The sequence below is a fragment of the Pleurodeles waltl genome, chromosome 4_2 (assembly GCF_031143425.1).
Source record: "Pleurodeles waltl isolate 20211129_DDA chromosome 4_2, aPleWal1.hap1.20221129, whole genome shotgun sequence".
Taxonomy (NCBI): Eukaryota; Metazoa; Chordata; class Amphibia; order Caudata; family Salamandridae; genus Pleurodeles; species Pleurodeles waltl.
The window spans coordinates 478,410,801-478,430,491 of record NC_090443.1 but is presented as its reverse complement, the minus strand read 5'-3'; positions in this window follow the sequence as shown (position 1 = coordinate 478,430,491).

The window sequence follows — 19,691 nt, the reverse complement described above, 5'->3', positions numbered from 1 at the left end:
CCAGGATCTCGGAGAGTGCCTCCTGAAGAGTCGGTTCCTTGGGCCTGTCCTCCCCCTGGCGCACAGCAGTCCTCCCAGTTTCCCTGTTGGCCTGTGCCTCTGTCCCCTGAATGGTGTGCCCACTGACCCCAGGTCCCCAATTGTCTTGTGTGCGAGGTGTGGCCCGGGGTCCCTGTACAGGTGGACACACTTCTGATTGACGTGTCCTGGGGATAGAGGTGTGGGTATGCTTGGTGGGGGCTGTGGTGGTGTTTCCTGAAGGGGCAGGCCCTGTGGTGGTGTGTGACTGGGCTTGGGTAACCGGCTGTCCAGTGGTCCCTGATGGGCCAGGTAGGTTGTCCAGATCCTGAAGTTCAGAGTTACTGTCATCACTGTGGGCCTCTTCAGTTGGGGGACTGGATAGTACTGGCACCTCCTCTCCGGTGATATTGGCTGGGGTACCTGTGGGGATGTAAATTATCTGTTAGGGTTAATGTGTATGACATATTGTACATCCCTGGCTTCCACTCTATGGTTTGTTTTGCCCTGCCAGCTTTCACTTTTGTATGTTAGTGTATGGTGGAATTGTTAGTTCTCTATGCTGTGCATGCTTTAGTGATGGGTATCCATGAAGGGCTGTGAGGGGTGTCCATGCATTGGTACAGCATGCAGGGCTTGGCATTGGGATTAGTGAGGTGTGATGGTGGAGTATGTGGGATGTAGTGGAGTGATGGGAGTGAGGGGATGTGATGGCATGCAGGTAGGGGGGGTTATAAATGTTGAAAGTTGACTTACAAGAGTCTAGTCCTCCTCCAACTCCAGCCTGGCCTTCAAGATGCAGTAATGCCAAGACTTTCTCCTCCCATGCTGTGAGCTGTGGGGGAGGAGGTGCCGATGTATAGCGGGCTGGTGTCTTGCTGCTATGGAACGTACCTTCTTCCGTAGGGCGTTCCACCTCTTCCTGATCTCATTCCTTGCTCTCGGGTGCTGTCCCACGGCGTTGACCCTATCTACGATTCTCTGCCATAGCTCCATCTTCCTTGCAATGGATATTTGCTGCACCTGTGCTCCAAATAGCTGTGGCTCTACCCTGACAATTTCCTCCACCATGACTCTTAGCTCGGGGGTGTCTTTGTGGTGCCATGGGTGTTATGTGAGGTGTGTTGGTGAGGGTGTGTTTGGTAATGTGCTGAGGTGTGTGCTGTGGAGTGCGTGAGTGGTGTAGGGGTGTGAGTAGTGTGTGGCTCTAGTTGTGTCGGTGGTCTTGGGATCTCTCTGGGGCCAATGATTTGTATTCGTAAAGGGTTGTGGGTACTGTGGGTGTGTGTTTTATAGTGGTGTGGGTGGGGTGAGTGTATGGGTCTCAGGTGTGTGTTGTTTGAATTGTCCAATGTAGTGTTGTTTTGTATGTGGGTGTCTATTGTGAGCGCAGCGGTATGTACCGCCAATGGTTTACCACCATTAAATGACCGCTGTGGTGATTCGTGGGTCATAATGTGATGGACGTTGTTCTGTTGGCGTAACGGTGTGGGTTTTGATACCGTCACTTTATCACTGACCTTTGGACTGGCGGATTTGTGTCTGTGGCTGAATTCTGTCGGTGTCTGTTTGTGTGTATCATAATATGGTGAACGGATATCTGCCGCCGCAGCAGTAAGTTGGCAGCCTGCAGCAACGGTAAGTGGGATTTACCTCCAGAGTCATAACGAGGGCCTACATATATTTTGGGGAGGGCTTGGACTAAGTTGCGGATGTGTGATGAAATATGATTGTGTCCTAAACTGTAAAGTACATATTATCTGCTGAGATGCTCATAAGAATCATTCAGATACACCTTTTATGTAGTCAAGAGCTCCTAATATCCGTGTAATTGTTAAATAACACTCCTTGTGTTTGCATATTTATTTGAGATACTAAGGAGGAACTCTGATGCATTGTCAGCTTCTGACAGTGTTTAATTTGTAGAATAATAAGTGCCAGTGCTCAAGGCACAGCTCAGAAACTACCGGCGGCACCGGTGCACCAAGAACCACACTGCGTGGTCTTTAATCCAACTTAATCAGCCAGCAGAAAAGGGGGACACAGCAAACTGAAAGTGTTATGACCGCGCCATGAAATGCAGACAATGCCTCTGAGTTGCAGAACAGGTATAAGAACTGAGGGAGGAGGACAGGACAGGTAGGTAAATATATTTTAAATAATTTCTTGGCCCATTGTACAGGGGAGAAAAAAATTCAATAGCCCTGGCCCTGTTACATAAGTGCCGGTGCTAAGCACTGGAAACCACCAGCACAAATTAAGCACTGCCTTCTTATAAGAGATTCTCTGGCAGGTTTGTCTGATTCCCAACACTTTTTGTCTAGCAGAGCATAACTCACTAGAGGGGTGGCAATAGGACACTTTAGCTTGAGGGGCTAAAGGGTTCTACCAGATGTGACCCCCAATACTATTGGGGTGAACACAACATTATTCTGGCGGCGGGGGTAGAATGCAGAATATCTGTTGGGGTGCCTCCAGTTTTATACTAATTTGTTTGACTAGGACATCCAACACAGTATTGGATAATTTAGGCTTTTCAGTCATAACTTTCAGATGAAACTGTCCAAGGTGCCAGCCTGCACTTTTTTACACCACTGAATGATAGACTTCTACCAAGATCCCAAGAAATCATCCGAAGTCAGAAACCCTGATGCTCAATTAAGAGCATTCATATCATAATTGATGTGAAAACTGAAACATCTGAAGATTATCTCGAATACCTGAACGTCTTGTAACACTTTCTTGCTGCCACTGACCTTTAGAAGTCAACTGTCGAGATGGAAGTAGATAAAAATTGCATGCCATTGCCAGAGTTCATTTGAAAAATGCTATTGGCGCCAGCTGGAGGGCATAACCATAACCAGAAAGCAGTCATTATTCTGTATACACGAGTGCTGCATGAGCAGTATTTCATCTAATGAATTACCCTGACGAAGACAAGAGGCAAGAGTGAAACGGTCAGGTCACAGCCCACCACTCTGCTTTTAGGAAAACTAAAATGCATTAAATAGAAAAAGAAATTCATTTTTGTACATTTGTTCCTGGTGTTCAAGGGCTTATGGTCCTTGCCAGGAGTGATGGATGGCGATTGATGTCTATTTTGGAGTTATCTGCAGCTGCTCAAGTTTATAGGTCAAATCGTTGAAATTCTACTAATGGTAAATAGGGTAGAGGAAGTGTTGTTAAAGATCAAGCCTGCTTCACAGAAAAGGGAGGATTAGAACCGGCAGTTAGATTAAATCACCACCAAAAAGACAGTTACCAAAGCTAAGTAGCTTGTACTTCTGAAAGAGACTCTAACCTCAGATTCCTCACCTTTTAAACAGATACCAGACCAGTAACTATTACGCAGTGGGTCTGTGAAATGGCTCAAATCAAGAAGTCCTGTAGAAAGAGCATTCAAAATACCCCTCTCAGAGACCCTGATTTTCCACACACTAAAGCTTTTGAACCTGTGTAGTGGCAACCACATAGCTGCATGGCAAAAGTCCAGAAAAGGAACTCTATATTCCAATACAGTAGTTGCAGCCTTGGCCATGGAGGAATGAGTTTGCAGTTGTTCTGGAGGCTGCCTTTTGGCCTATGCCTAGCAGATCCTGATGCAGAGTATGAGACAGTAGGAAAGGCCCATTTCTGTACAGTCTTGCCTTTCTTCGCTCCAGCAAACCCTACAAAGAGCTCATTGTCCAGCTGGTGTTCTCTAGTATGATCGATGTAAAAGCTCAGCATTCTTTTGCGGTCCATGCAATTGCTTCCTTCCTTTTAAGGAGGAGGAGTGACTCTTTATAGAATCCGGCAGGTTGATGGTTTGACTGATGTGGAAGAACATCACAACTTCTGGCAAGAAGGATACTCAAGTCCTCAGAATGAGTTTGTCTGGGAAGAAGGTGTATGGCAGGAGAACACAGAGAGCCTGAACCTCACTCACCCACCAGGCCAATGTGATGGCAATGAGGAACACCATTTTGAGGGTGAGAAGCTGCAAAGGACAGCTGTAGAGCATCTCAAAGGGAGTGTTCATCAAACATGTGAGGACCAAGTTAACCTCCTACTGAGTCATCAGATAAGCAGAGGGAAGGAGCAAGTGTTGCAGGCATTTCAACAAACACATCACACATGGTGATTTAAACAATGAGGGCTGGTCTGGCAACTGTAAAAACCCAGAAAAAGCCAAAAAGTACACTTTAACTGTGCCCAAAGCCTTGCCCCATGAGAAACAACAGAACGTTGGACAATTTAGCCTGGAAGGGGGGTGAAGAGGGGGCAAGGGTGTGCCACACCAAACCGCAAAACTGTCCTACCGACAGGCGTGTACAGTTTTTGTCAAAGGATGCCTGACTGTCAAGATGACATCAAACACCTCCAGAGCAAGGTCAAATGAGTTCAGGTGCCCCCGCTCAATATCCATGCATGAAGATGAAGACTGGACAGGGCCAGGTGCAGAACCCTGCTCTGTTGCGGAGACAGCAAGACCTCCCAGAGAAGCGGCTTAATCGAAGAACAGATGCTCAAGCCCAGGAACTCTGGATACAGTACTCTCAGTGCCAAAACCAGGGTCAGTACAATGATATTGGCCCAGTTGATACTGATCTTCAGAACATGGGGGCAGAAGTGGTATCAGTGGGACAGAATACACAATCCTCGAGTTCCGAACTGGGCAGAACACATCTCCAAGTGAGAGATGCCTCGAAAGCTCAAACATGCAGAGTTGCTGACATTGCATGTTCTCAGCGGTGGGGAATAGATTGAGCCAAATTTCTTCCCAGTTGCGGAAGAGACCTTATGCCTCCTCTGGATGTAGCTCCCACTCATGACTTGCTAGGCTCGCCAGCTGAGCTTGTCTGCCCTGGCATTCAAAGAGGTGTAGTGCCTCCTCTCACGAGGCCCAGGATCCAACTTTGGTGTGATTGTTGCAGTACCATATGGCAGTGGTCTGTAAGCATCTGTTCTTTTCTCCCGTTGATGGGCGGAAAGAAGGCACATGGCCTGGAGCTCCAGAAGGTTGATATGGTGCCAGGCCTCTGACAGGGACCTCTGATCCCTACCTCTCCCAAGTGGCCACCCCAACCCATAAGGGATAAGCCCAAGCAGCATGCTCTCCTGGCTCTCTTAGAAGTGCTCCACAGTGGAATCTGCCTTGTCTCTAAACAAGTAGGTCCTGCCAAAGGGCATGTCCAGGAGGGAGACTGGATATCTCCTGAAAAAACATGTGAATTGCGACAGTGGTGCTAGTGGCTGACTGAATGAAGTCAGTGGTATCCAAGCCACAACAAATTGTGAACTTGACACATTGCGACTGTCCTGTATAGCTTGTATGAGGACAAGTCGGATATCTTCTGGGAAACCTGCGATGACTTAAGCCACTGAATCTCAAAGAGAATTGGAATATGGGCCAGCAGGCAATAGCCATTATGAACCTGATGGCTAAATTGGTGGAACAAAATACTCAGTTGCCAAAGGTCTCCACTTTTTGGACTCCCTATCTAGGGGAGTGGTTGGAAAAGTGGTTGGGTTTGTCTGACTGTTCGATGCTTGCACCACTAAGCTCTTGGGCAAAGGATACTGGAACAAAAATGTGAGATCGCCTGGAGATGGGCAGTCGCGTCTTGCAATCTGACGATTTGGGGGGGGAAGGGGTTGAGGGAAATAGAGGGGGAGATGTGGAAAGGGAAGGTTTAGCCCAGGCCTCTAAGAAAGTATCCGTGGGCACCTCATTAAAAAGGATGCAGTGCTCAGTGGTGGTTTGCTGGATCAGGACATTCGTTTTGACCTTCAGGCGGGATGCTGGAGGTCAAGAAATAAGGCTGCCCTCTGCATGACCACTGTGAAGGGAACTCATATTTCAGTGGCATAACCTTAAGGCAATAACAGGCCAGAATAAGGGCAGGTGTCTAGGTCACTCGCTTTCTGGTGGTCACCATACCAATTCTCCTCATGGTAGGGTTGGCCGATTTAATCACCTGCGTTATAATTGTTTTTCCGAATCAATACCAAACAAGAAATGTAGTGCATGTGATATTTCTTGTGGCAGCTGGATGTCAAGAAGTGCAGGTTGCAGTTTGATGGAAACCAAGAGCGGCCTCAGTCGAAGTAGTAGCTGTGCCCATTCTGAGAGCACATTGGGCATCTCATCTTCAATGGGAGTCGACATCGGCATCTATGTTCTGGGAACCGGTGTGAATCGTGTAACCAAATGACAGAGTTAAGACAGATGAAGGGCATTGCAGGTCCTTGAGGCCCGCCAGAGTGAGCTAGAGGGAATCTAAGAGTCAGAGCATGGGCACAGGGAACTCTTGGATCTGCTGAGGTATCGCAGATGGCTTTGGAATCTTGGGTGTGCCAGGATAAGTTGTGGGATTGGCTCCAAAGACGACCGATTCTAGGGGCAGTTCGAAAGGAACAACGCCTTCATGCTTTCACAGAAGATCAAGAGTGGCAGAGTCCCACTTGGATTTTAATTTTTTTTCTTTAATTTACCCAGAGATTTTGAGAATGACCCCAGGATTAACTTCTGGACTGAGAATGAGCTTTGGAGTTTGACCAGTCTTGACAAGGATTCTTCTGGTGCCTGGTGACCTGCAGCTTTGCCTCTCAGTCATATATGGCCTTTGGGTTCATTGATGTGCAGTAACTATAGGCTTAAGAGTCATGGCTCAATGCCAGGCACCACATGGGGATATGTCACAGGCATTTGCTTAAGAAATCCCCTACAATGCTGAAAGCATTTAGTTTGGGGAGGCGACGTCCCTTTCACTTTGAATAAAAATTTGAGGTAAAATTGTCTCTGGAGAGACCAAAAGCCGCTCTGGATCTGCATCTGGTCGAGCGAAAAGAATGGAGCTGTCATCAGTGCAGAGGAGGGGTGCCCATAGGGACCCCGCAAGTCCTTTCTGGAGCGGAACGGCATCAGCGCAGAGCCACACGGCGTCATCTACCCACATGCAGCAGTACTGCTCAAAGGTTTCCAGGTCCAGTATGACACCTGGGAAATATTCAAAAAGTGAGGAGTCTGTGGTTAGAAACCTTTCAGAAATATAATGTCACACTATCATGCAAATTATTTTTTCACCCAATTGTTTAATACCCCCAAACAGGCTTGTTCTCCTCTTGTGTGTACCTTCGCTCCCATAAAAATAAGACAGGTAACGCTCGTTCCTATTCTAGTTCAGACACATACTTGCCCAGAACCTTATAAGTGGAATAATCAAAGATGATTACATTTTTATTATTTAGAACATTTCTGGAAGAACGTTTGGTAATAAGGGTGAGTGCCAACATTGAGAACAGACAATTGCAAATATGCTGCGAAATGTTGATATAACCCTGTCATCATATTGGTAATCAACATTTTGGGAATTTATTTTATCAACATTCTCAATTAATCTTTCAGATTTATTCTTTTGTATAATGTCCTATGTGACATTTCTGACAAAAGGCATACAGTGGTATGACACGCACACATGCACAAAACTCACAATGCTTGTGGAGCACATACACACTTTGATCATTTCAAGAAGCAAACACTTGGAAGAAATTAAATGAAAGGACAGAAAGTATTAGAAAAATAAATACCCTTAGGAGAGGAAAACTGCAAGAACGGGGAATCAAAAGAGGTTTAATTATGGGAACTGGATAAAAATGGGCAATGCGAAAAAATTATTACATGGCACAGCCAGTTCTCAAGTCATCGCAGAGACAGCTGAAACTAGCATTTGCAATGCAATGGGTCTCAGATTTGCTTGAGTTAGAGCTATTAGCATTGCAAACTCCTAACCGGACTTTCCTTGCCACATAACTTGAAAATCAAAAGTAATACAGTTTCACATAAGCAAGCCGATTCACAGCGCCAGGGCCGTCATGAGCATCAGCGATAAGGAAAGACACAAAAGGAAAAAGAAGTTTGCTTGCAGTCAGACTTATGGCAAAAGTGCAATTAGCCATGTAACAGGGGTAATAGCCAAGGCGGCAACAAAACCTCCCCAAGGAGAGACAAACGCAAACCAGTTACCAATGTCATCAAAGGATTTTTGAAGGGCAAGCCCAGGAACGAGTGGTAGTGATGGGTGTGAGGTGAGCATTGTGAAAAGCCTAGATACATACCAATACGTCAGAAAAGTAGCACGTCCGTGCTGCTAAAGTCAACCTAAAAAGTGAAGTCTTTTACTGCCATTGCTTTCTAGGTGAGAGAACATCGGCTTGGATAGCTTGAAATGAGAATTAATTACACATTCTGTGGCAGTGTTATTTGATCAGTCTGAAATTTGCATTTCTAAAGATGATAATTCAAAGGCTGCAGCTTTCAAGATGATTTGGCTTTGCAATGTTGTTTTAAAGGCGTAGGCAACCTGTGTGTATCTTTGGGGGGGGCGCATATATATATATATATATATATATATATATATATATATATATATATATATATATATATGGAAAATGGCACTTACCCAGTGTACATCTGTTCGTGGCATGAGACGCTGCAGATTCACATGCTGTGCATTATCCTGCTATCTAGTTTTGGGCTCGGAGTGTTACAAGTTGTTTTTCTTCGAAGAAGTCTTTTCGAGTCACTAGACCGAGGGACTCCTCCCTTTCGGCTCCATTGCTCATGGGTGTCGACTCTATTTTAGATTGTTTTCCCCCGCAGAGGGTGAGGAAGGAGTTGTGAATATAGTAAATGTGCCCATGCAATGGAGTAAGTATGTATGTACATAATGTGTATAAGAATAGTATTTATTTACAAATTTACAATTTTAATTCAACTTATAACGGCTACAGGCTCCCGGGGAGGTGGGAGGGCACATGTGAATCTGCAGCGTCTCATGCCACGAACAGATGTACACTGGGTAAGTGACATTTTCCGTTCGATGGGATGTGTAGCTGCAGATACACATGCTGTGCATAGACTAGTAAGCAGTAATCTCCCCAAAAGCGGTGGCTTAGCCTGTAGGAGTTGAAGTTGTTTGAAATAATGTTCGTAATGCAGCCTGTCCTACTGTGGCTTGTTGTGTTGTTAACACATCTACACAGTAATGTTTTGTGAATGTATGAGGCGTAGACCATGTGGCTGCCTTACAAATTTCTGTCATAGGTATATTCCCTAAAAAGCCATTGTGACACCCTTTTTCCTAGTGGAATGCGCCTTTGGTGTAATAGGTAGATCCCTTTTTACTTTAATATAGCAGGTTTGAATACATTTCACTATCCATCTGGCAATGCCTTGCTTGGATATAGGATTCCCTGCATGAGGCTTTTGGAATGCTACAAATAATTGTTTTGTTTTGCAAAACTGTTTTGTTCTGTCAAAGTAATACATTAGTGCTCTTTTGATGTCTAACGTATGTAAGACTCTTTCTGCTACTGAGTCTGGTTGTGGAAAAAAAGACTGGGAGTTCCACTGTTTGGTTTAGGTGGAATGGTGATATAACTTTTGGTAAAAATGTTGGATTTGTACGGAGAACCACTTTATGTTTATGTATTTGTATAAAGGGTTCTTGTATATTAAATGCTTGTATTTTGCTTACTCTTCTAAGAGATGTGATAGCTATCAGGAAGGCTACCTTCCAAGTTAAGTATTGCATTTCACAAGAGTGCATGGGTTCAAATGGTGGTCCCATGAGTCGTGTTAATACAATATTGAGGTTCCACAAAGGAACTGGTGGTGTTCTCGGGGGTATGATTCTTTTTAATCCTTCCATAAATGCTTCGATGACTGGGATTCAAAAGAGCGATGTTTAATGTTTAATCTGCAGATAGGCAGATATTGCTGTGAGATGTATTTTAATAGAAGAGAATGCTAAGTTAGATTTTTGTAAGTGTAATAAGTAACTTACAATGTTTTTTGCGGAAGCATGTAGTGGTTGAATATGATTATTGTGGCAGTAGTCAACAAATCTTTTCCATTTGTTTGCATAACAATGTCTTGTAGTAGGTTTCCTAGCTTGTTTAATGGCCTCCATACATTCTTGTGTAAGGTCTAAGTGTCCAAATTCTAAGACTTCAGGAGCCAGATTGCTAGATTGAGCGATGCTGGATTTGGGTGTCTGATCTGTTGTTTGTGTTGGGTTAACAGATCTGGTCTGTTTGGTAATTTGACATGAGGTACCACTGATAGATCCAGCAGTGTTGTGTACCATGGTTGGTGAGCCCAGGTTGGTGCTATGAGTATTAGTTTGAGTCTGTTTTGACTTAGTTTGTTTACCCGATAAGGAATGAGTGGGAGAGGGGTAAAAGCGTAAGCAAATATCCCTAACCAACTCATCCATAACGCATTGCCCTTGGACAGAGGGTGTGGGTACCTGGACGCAAAGTTTTGGCATTTTGCGTTTTCTTTTGTTGCGAATAGGTCTATTTTTGGTGTTCCCCAGCGTAGAAAGTAATCTTGTAGGCTCTGGGGATGAATCTCCCATTCGTGTGTTTGTTGATAATCTCGACTGAGATTGTCGGCTAACTGGTTTTGAATCCCTGGGATGTATTGTGCTATTAGGCGAATGTGATTGTGAATTGCCCAATGCCAAATTTTTTGTGCTAAGAGACACAGTTGTGACGAGTGTGTCCCTCCTTGCTTGTTGAGGTAATACATTGTAGTCATGTTGTCTGTTTTGACAAGAATGTGTTTGTGGGCTATCAGTGGTTGAAATGCTTTCAATGCTAGAAACACTGCCAACAGTTCTAAATGATTTATGTGCAGTTGTTTTTGTTGAATGTCCCATTGTCCCTGTATACTGTGCTGGTTGAGGTGTGCTCCCCACCCTATCATGGAAGCATCTGTTGTGATCACGTATTGAGGCACTGGGTCTTGGAATGGCCGCCCTTGGTTTAAATTTATAGGGTTCCACCATTGAAGCGAGAAGTGTGCCTGGCGGTTTATCAACACTAGATCTTGAAGTTGACCCTGTGCTTGTGTCCATTGTGTTGCTAGGCCCTGTTGTAAGGGCCGCATGTGTAGTCTTGCGTTTGGGACAATGGCTATGCATGAAGACATCATGCCTAGAAGTTTCATTACAAACCTCACCTGGTAGTGTTGGTTTGGCTGCATGTTTAATATTATATTCCGGAAGGCTTGTACTCTTTGTAGACTTGGAGTGGCAATCGCCTTTTGTGTGTTGAGTGTTGCTCCCAAGTATTGTTGTATTTGGGATGGTTGCAGATGTGATTTCTGGTAATTTATAGAGAACCCTAGTTTGTGTAGAGTTTCTATAACATATTGTATGTGAAGAAGACACTGTTGTTGAGTGCTGGTTTTTATTAACCAATCCTCTAAGTATGGGAATACGTGCATGTGCTGTCTCCTTATATGAGCGGCTACTACTGCAAGGCATTTTGTAAATACCCTTGGGGCTGTTGTTATCCAAAATGGTAACACCTTGAATTGGTAATGCGCGCCCTGTATTACAAACCTTAAGTATTTCCTGTGAGAAGGATGTATGAGTATGTGGAAATATGCATCCTTGAGATCTAACGTTGACATGTAGTCCTGTTTTTTGAGCAAGGGAATCACATCTTGAAGTGTTACCATGTGGAAGTGATCTGATTTGATGTAGAGATTCAGTGTTCTGAGGTCTAATATGGGTCTCAGCGTTTTGTCTTTCTTTGGAATTAGGAAGTACAGGGAGTAGACACCTGTTCCTTTTTGATGGTTGGGTACTAGTTCTATTGCTTGTTTTTGTAACAATGTTTGGACTTCTAGCTGTAACAGGTCTAAGTGTTGTTTGGACATATTGTGTGCTCTTGGGGGCACATCTGGTGGGAAATTTATGAATTCTATGCAATAACCATGTTGGATAATGGCTAGGACCCATGCGTCCGTAGTTATGTTTGTCCAGTTTTGGTAGTATGCAGTAAGTCTCCCCCCCACTGGTGATGAGTGTTGGGGGTTTGTGACATTGAAGTTACTGTTTGGCTTGAGGTGTTTTAGGGCTTTGGAATTTCCCCCTTGCTTTTGGGAATTGTCCACCCCTGTATGATCCTCAAAACCCTCCTCTTTGGTACTGCCCCTGATAGGTGGGTCTGGCTTGTGAGGTGGATGGCTGTGGGGTTTGGGCACGAAATCCCCCTCTAAACTGTGGTCTTCTAAAAAAGCCTCTGCTTTGTGGGGAGTAGAGCACGCCCATGGCTTTGGCCGTGTCTGTGTCTTTCTTTAGTTTTTCGATTACCGTGTCCACCTCTGGCCCAAACAATTGTTCTTGGTTAAATTGCATATTTAGGACAGCTTGCTGGATTTCCGGTTTAAATCCTGAGCTCCGTAACCATGCATTCTTGCGAATGGTTACCGCAGTGTTCACTGTCCGTGCTGCTGTGTCTGCCGAGTCCAGTGCAGACCTTATCTGGTTGTTGGAAATTGCCTGTCCTTCCTCAACAACCTGTTGGGCACGTTTCTGGTGCTCCTTGGGCAAGTGCTGTATTATATGTTGCATCTCGTCCCAGTGTGGCCTGTCGTAGCGAGTCAGCAGAGCTGGCAGAGTTGGCAATTCGCCACTGATTGGCTGCCTGTGCTGCCACACGTTTGCCCGCAGCATCGAACTTCCGACTTTCCTTGTCAGGCGGTGGTGCGTCTCCTGATGATTGGGAGTTTGCCCTTTTTCTGGCCGCTCCCACGACTACTGAATCTGGTGTTAGCTGCTGTGTTATAAACACAGGGTCTGTTGGGGGAGGTTTATATTTTTTCTCCACCCTAGGCGTGATAGCTCTGCCTTTCACTGGGTCCTGGAACACCTGTTTGGCGTGCTTGAGCATGCCTGGGAGCATTGGCAAGCTTTGATAAGAGCTGTGGGTGGATGCCAAGGTGTTAAATAAGAAGTCATCTTCTATTGGCTCCGCATGCATTGGTACATTATGGAAAGTAGCTGCCCTTGATAACACCTGCATATATGCAGTGCTGTCCTCTGGAGGTGACTGCCTTGCCGGGTAACAATCGGGACTGTTGTCGGAGACCGGTGCATCATATAAGTCCCATGCGTCCGGGTCATCCTGTGTCAACCCCGTGTGAGTTGGTGACTGCATTGGGGGTGTTGTTACCGGGGACAGCTGTGGTGAGTGCGAAAACCTTGGTGGTGGTGTCTTGTCTCTTGCCACCTTTGCCTTTGGCTGCATTTCCAACTCCTGAAATGCTAGCTTTCTTTTTATTTTTATTGGAGGAAGAGTTTGAATTTTACCAGTCTCTTTCTGGATGTGCAGCCTCCTTTGAGTATGGTCTGGCTCTCCCATACTTAATTCCTGCTCAAATCTGTGCTCTTGCATTTGGCTGGAAAGTCCGTGCTCTTCTGTGTAGGAGCCTATTTTCGGCTCCGAGGCTACCTTTTTCGACACCAAAGGTTTTCGGAGCGGTCCTTTTCGGCTCCGAGGAAACCTTTTTTACTTTGGGTGTGTCGACCTCTCGGTGCCGAGATGGTTCGGAGCCGGTATCTCGACCGGAGTCGGATGTCTTCAGCTGTTGGGAGGCCTTTTTCAGTGCCGATGGTTGGTCACTGTGTTTTCGGGTTAAGCCATGACCTGTTGGCGGTGGCATCCCCTTGGCCTTTATAATCTTGGAGTGAGACTTGGCCGGGGCAGGTTTACACACAGTTTTTTGCTGTGCCTTCGGTTGCTCACTTTCGGAGTTGTCCGAGTCTGATTCTTGAATGGAGATTCTCTCCTCTTCCTCGACGTCGATCTGGTCGGCTGGTGTCGACGCCATCTGAAGTCTTCTGGCTCTTTGATCGCGTAGGGTCTTCTTCGATCGAAATGCCCGACAGGCCTCACAAGTATCCTCCCTGTGTTCCGGTGATAGACACAGATTACAGACCAAGTGTTGGTCTGTGTAAGGATACTTGGCGTGGCAATTCGGGCAGAAGCGGAAGGGGGTCCGGTCCATGAGTTTCGACGATGGACACGGTCGGGCCGACCAGGCCCCGCTTGAAGAGTGGAAGCCCCGAAGGGCCGCCGGAGTGCTTCTACAATCGGTGTTGATGTACTAACACTAAACCGGTACCGAGTGCAAACAATACCGTCAAATTTTTCGATACTTAGCTAACTTTCCCGATTCGAAATATGGAGCGAAGAGGAACACATCCGAACCCAATGGCGGAAAGAAAACAATCTAAAATGGAGTCGACGCCCATGCGCAATGGAGCCGAAAGGGAGGAGTCCCTCTGTCTAGTGACTCGAAAAGACTTCTTCGAAGAATAACAACTTGTAACACTCTGAGCCCAACACTAGATGGCAGGATAATAATGTACAGCATGTGTATCTGCAGCTACACATGCCATTGAACATATATATATATATCGAAGCAAAACAGTCCTCTCACGGCGCGCTCCTCGGCTAGTGCCTGCGTCAGGGATGGACCAATTCCCTGCAATTAATTCCCTCCAAAAGTAATTTGCAGCACTCCAAAAGACTTAGTAGCAGTATTTATTCTTCTTCAGAACAACCATCCTCATCACCAACGCATTTCGACTATCACAGTCTTGATCACGGTAAGTGAGTGCGTTGTTTATGTTGCCTATTTACATGTACTTCCAATCTCTCCCATTAAGTAGCATTCTGGGAAACGTAGTCAACTTAACAAAATACAACCTAAACACAACTAAAACCATTTCACATACCACTCTTGTGGTACCCCATACCTTTCCAACGACATTGATGTTCATATTCCCCTTCCCAACCTTATATTTCATATATACATGGCTCTTTCATTAAAAGTATGTCAGCTGACAGATAACATTACAATTATTCTCTCAATCTGTCATTGTGGCCATCTACTAGATAGTCTTTGCGTTCTTTTCACTATATATGTCCCCACTTTGTTCACCATGGATACATTTGGGTCCACTTCTTTAACTCTTTTATCTTTTTTATCTTATCAAATACACCACCTTTACAGGGGTATGTAGTCTATATATGTCACCATATATTGTATAGCTATATTCTTCCAAACTAGTGGGATTTAATATTGCTATTGTCACACCTATTTATGTATTATATATATGTGTACATATATATATTCACACTTCTTGGACTACGCTCCCCCTAATAAGTACTAATACATTTTAATTGGACCCCTTATCCCGTGGAGACATACCCAAAGTTTATCAATGGCCCTACCCTTGTATTATCTATCTTTACAAGATGGCTTACCCTTCCAACCAATGTGAAGTTGGTGACATTACATGAATCATATGCATTTCCTTTCTGGCATAGACATTTCATTCTATTTAATTCATACCCCTCTCTCTACTTAAGCCACAGGATCTGTGGACTATAGTCTTTATCTGTTTCTTCCAACCCTTATCTGCATGGTTGTTATGAATGACTATACATTTCCTCGTCCCCGTTGAGTCCATTTGGCACCTTAGTCTTGGGTTTGATCATCATTTTGCACTCCAAACATCTCAGTTGCAGTATCCTATCACCTCCTCTTTCATGTTTTTTTCACATAGGTAATTTCATCATATCGCATATACTGCCATTCTGCTTCATCTTGGCATGGTAGGTGCTTTTTTAAGGCATAGCTCCTATCTCCGTTTTGTACCGCCCTTATATGTTCCCATATATGTTTTTTTTTAGAGGGCATAGTGTGCTGCCCACATATCGTAAGCCACACAAACACTCCATAATATACACAACAAATGAGGTGTCACATGTTACCTTCCCTTCTATGGGTATACTTCTTCCTTTGAAATCCAAGAAGTCCTTTTTATTGATGCCAATGCGACAAGCCTTACATTTATTGCAACGTGTGAATCCTTAGTTTTTTTTTCTTGTAGCCAATTCTCTTGTATTGTCAACTTAAAGTGGCTCTTTACCAAATAGTCTCTCAATGAGGGTGCCCTTCTATACGTCACATCCGATCGCATCCCCATGAGTTTACCAATATCTGGATCTTTTTTTTTTTATCACAGTCCATTGTTTATTTAAAATATTCAGAATTTTATGATTTTCTTTACTATGTCAGAATCAGTCTGATGGTTGTATCATCCTCTTTCACTGAATTCTGAGTGTTCATCAGTATCTGTGTACGTGTCCTAGATCTTGCTCTATTTTCCCCTTGTTTTGCATCTCAATACTTATATCCTTCTGTGCTTCTCTAAACTTAATTTCAATTTATTTTGCATCTGAACAGTTTCTCTTTATCCTAATGAATTACCCATAAGGAATGCTCTTCTTTAGCGATACTGAGTGGAAGCTTGAGCCATGTAGTACACTATTGGTTGCTGCTGTCTTAAGGTGTAGCGTTGTCTGTATTTTCTCATCCTCAATCTATACAGTCACATCCAAAAATTCTCTCTTTGTCCTGCGTATTTTGTACATGAATTGTAGACCCAGGTCATTGATATTTAATATGTCCAAGAATTCCTTTCACTGTTTCTCTTGACCATTCCAAATCAAGAATAGATCATCTATGTAACAGAGCCATATGACCGTTTTTTCCATGTATGAATCATTCTCCTCCCTCCAAGCCACATGTTTCTCCCACCAGCCCATGGTGAGGTTTGCGTAGCTTGGCAAAAAGGAAACCCCCATGGCTCTCCCACAGGTCTGGAAATAGAATTGGTGATTAAAGATGAATATGTTGTTCCTCAGACATAGTTCTACCATTTCCAATAGCATCTCCGAGTGTTTCAGCTCATGAATGCTTCTCTGTTGCCGGAAGTATTCTACTACTCTAAGTCCCACTGTGTGTGAGATTGATGTATACAGGGAAACTACATCTATGGTGACTAGTAGATATCCATCTTGCCACGCAACGTCCTCAAGCAATCTAAAAAATTCCCCTGTATATCGTATGTAGGAACTTAAATTTCTAACCATCGGTGCTAGAAAGTAATCCACGTATTGTGATAGATTTTCGTATAGAGACCCACAGCTGGATATAATGGGTCTACCAGGTGGTTTGATTAGTGTTGTGTTTGTTTTTGGGAGAAAGGACATTGTTGGAACGACTGGACACTCATTCATCAAATATTGCTGTTCATCATCATTCAATAAATCTTATGAGTGCCATTTGTGAAATCTCTTTTGTAGGTCCATGGTTAGATCATTGAGTGGATTCTTTGATATGCTATGATAGTTTGTGGTTACATTTAGTTGACGGAGAGCCTTTTCCAAGTAATCACTCTTACCATCACCACAATGTTCACTCCCTTGTCAGCTGGTTTGATTTCTAATTTCCCATTATTAGCCATTTTCTTTAGCGCATCACGCTCTCCACAGCTTAGATTCTCTTTATAGTTCATATGTATTGTATTCTCCACTTTATCTAAGTCTGTGAGCACTAGTTCATAGAACGTGTCAATCTTGTTTCCTGAGATCAAGTTGGGGCAAAATTTAGATTTTGGTTTGAACTTAGTATAACCACGGCCCTCTGTGTAAATATTTAATTCTGTTAGTACTCGTGTTTCTGTTAATTCATTCCCCTTGTAGATTATGGGCCAGGTCAAACACATTTTTTAGATCAGCTTTTTGTTCAATACTTATTTGTAATCTATCCTGTGCCTGGTTAGGGGGTGATCATATTTTGGGCTCATTCTTAGAGAAGAACTTAGCTAGCTTCTGTTTTCGAATTAACTTATAGAGATCAATTCTCGTTTCTACATAGTCAAAATGTCTTTCAGGGCAGAATGTAAGCCCCTCAGAAGTACTCTCAATTATTGCCTTGTTAGTTCATGCTTTGATAAATTAATGACAATACTATCCTCACTCTTGTCCTCATTCTTATCCATTATTTACTTTGTCTGTTGCGCAATGTGTAGCCTCTTGTTTTTCTTGCCCCCCCCTACGCGTCTTTCTCCATCTTTTTCTTCTTGTGGCACTGATTGTCCCCGCCCACATCCACGTCCCCTTGGTGTTGATTGATCCAGGAATAATAGTTTCATCTTGTCTAAAAAAAAAAAAAAAAGTTGTTTTCTTAGCGGGGAGTGTTGTTCCTTTTCCCTCTCCCCAACTATATTCTGTGTCTGATTCACTATTCGTTATATTGTCAGGTTCCCCAACATCAGTTGTCCTGTGTATAATTGTTGTTTTAAAGTATCAAACTTTTTAGCAAACGTTAGGATCCTTCCTGTATTATAATCCATCTCATCCCTTATGAATTTTCTCTGTTTTCGTTCCTCCAATTGTTTTTCATGTTTGTCTAAATTTGCCTCCATTGTCGCTCACAATTTATTACGTTTCCTCTTGTTGTAATGATTGAATCTTCTTTTCCAAGTCTAAAACATTTTTCTTAATCTCCTCAATGTCTTTTCTAGCATGTTTAATTATGATCTCCATCGTGTGCTTTGAACAGTTCATGCTATTTTTACCCCACTCCTGTAAAATGTGGGGCTGGTGTATGGATGATAAGGTAAAATGAAAATCCTGAGTCTCCCTAGGGACTCCCCCCAGTTGAATATATTTCTCAAAGTAATTATTTCCCAGTTCTTGGTAATTTATTTTTTGAGTAAACGTTCTAGTTGAAAGTGTAGTTGTTTGGCATTCCCACTGAATATATCTCCTGTTCTATTGCCTTCTTTATTAACTGGAAGTGTTAATGACTCGCTTTGGAAGAGTGTTTCTGCTCTTAAAAGTCGTTTACTGCTCTTGCTTCCAGATTAGTATTGTGGTACTGGGTAATGTCTGTAGAAAGATAAACTGAAGTAAGATAAGATCTCCTCTGCCTGGTTGTCCCCACTCCTGATGATTTATGGTTTTCTGATTTTACCATTTTGTCTGAAATCATCTTTCCATTCAACTATAATAAGCGTCCACTTGGAACACTTTGAATCGCCTGAACAGTGCCCCTTAATTTAATTGTGCATTCAGTATTTTCCTTACCTGAGGGGAAAGCTCAGTTCGGACGGTTTTCCTCCGACTCCTCTCCTCCAGTTTCGGATTGCTTGTTAATGATAAGTTTGTTTGCACATAAGAGGCCACACTTCCCTCCACATTTCTTGGCCTTTCAGTTGCGTTTTCTCCGTGTAACACTGCACATTATTATCTCAGTATTTTTCTTTCAATAAACTCGGGTCATTTATCTGGCGCTGCCATTAAATATATATATATATATATATATATATATATATATATATATATATATATATATATATATATATATATATATATATATATATATATATATATATATATATCTCAAACTCCAAAGGTCGGTCCTAACAGCAATGTGCCTAACTGTCGGTGCTGCGTTGGGGCAAAGGACCAAGCCCATAATATAAAATAGAAAGAGAAACGCTGCACTCCCGGAGATTACATCAGCTGAATATTTATTCCAATCAGTAAAGCATTTTGGCACCACAACGCGTTTCGACATCCGTCTTTATCAAGTGGTTTCCGCCATCAAGAGTAACAGGCGGCATGCTGGTACTTATAGTTCTCCCTATTGGCTGCAGCTGAAACATTGGCAAGGGAATTACGGTTACACCGTCATTTCATTAATTTGACTCATGTGAGTAATATACTTGAAAATCAAAAAGTCACCAGGGTAATCTCACGTTCGAATTGTGTGTTTTAACAAAATTAATATCACCAAAGTCCGCATGGTAGCTTAATCAAAAAAACGAACGTGCAGCAGTAGAAATCCACCTGATGAAAACACTTTGTTCTTTTTGCCATATAATTATGCCAACGTTCCAGAACACTCTCTCCTAAAGAAATCAATTCAAGGGTCTCCACTGCATCCGATCTAATTATAGCAGCCTTGT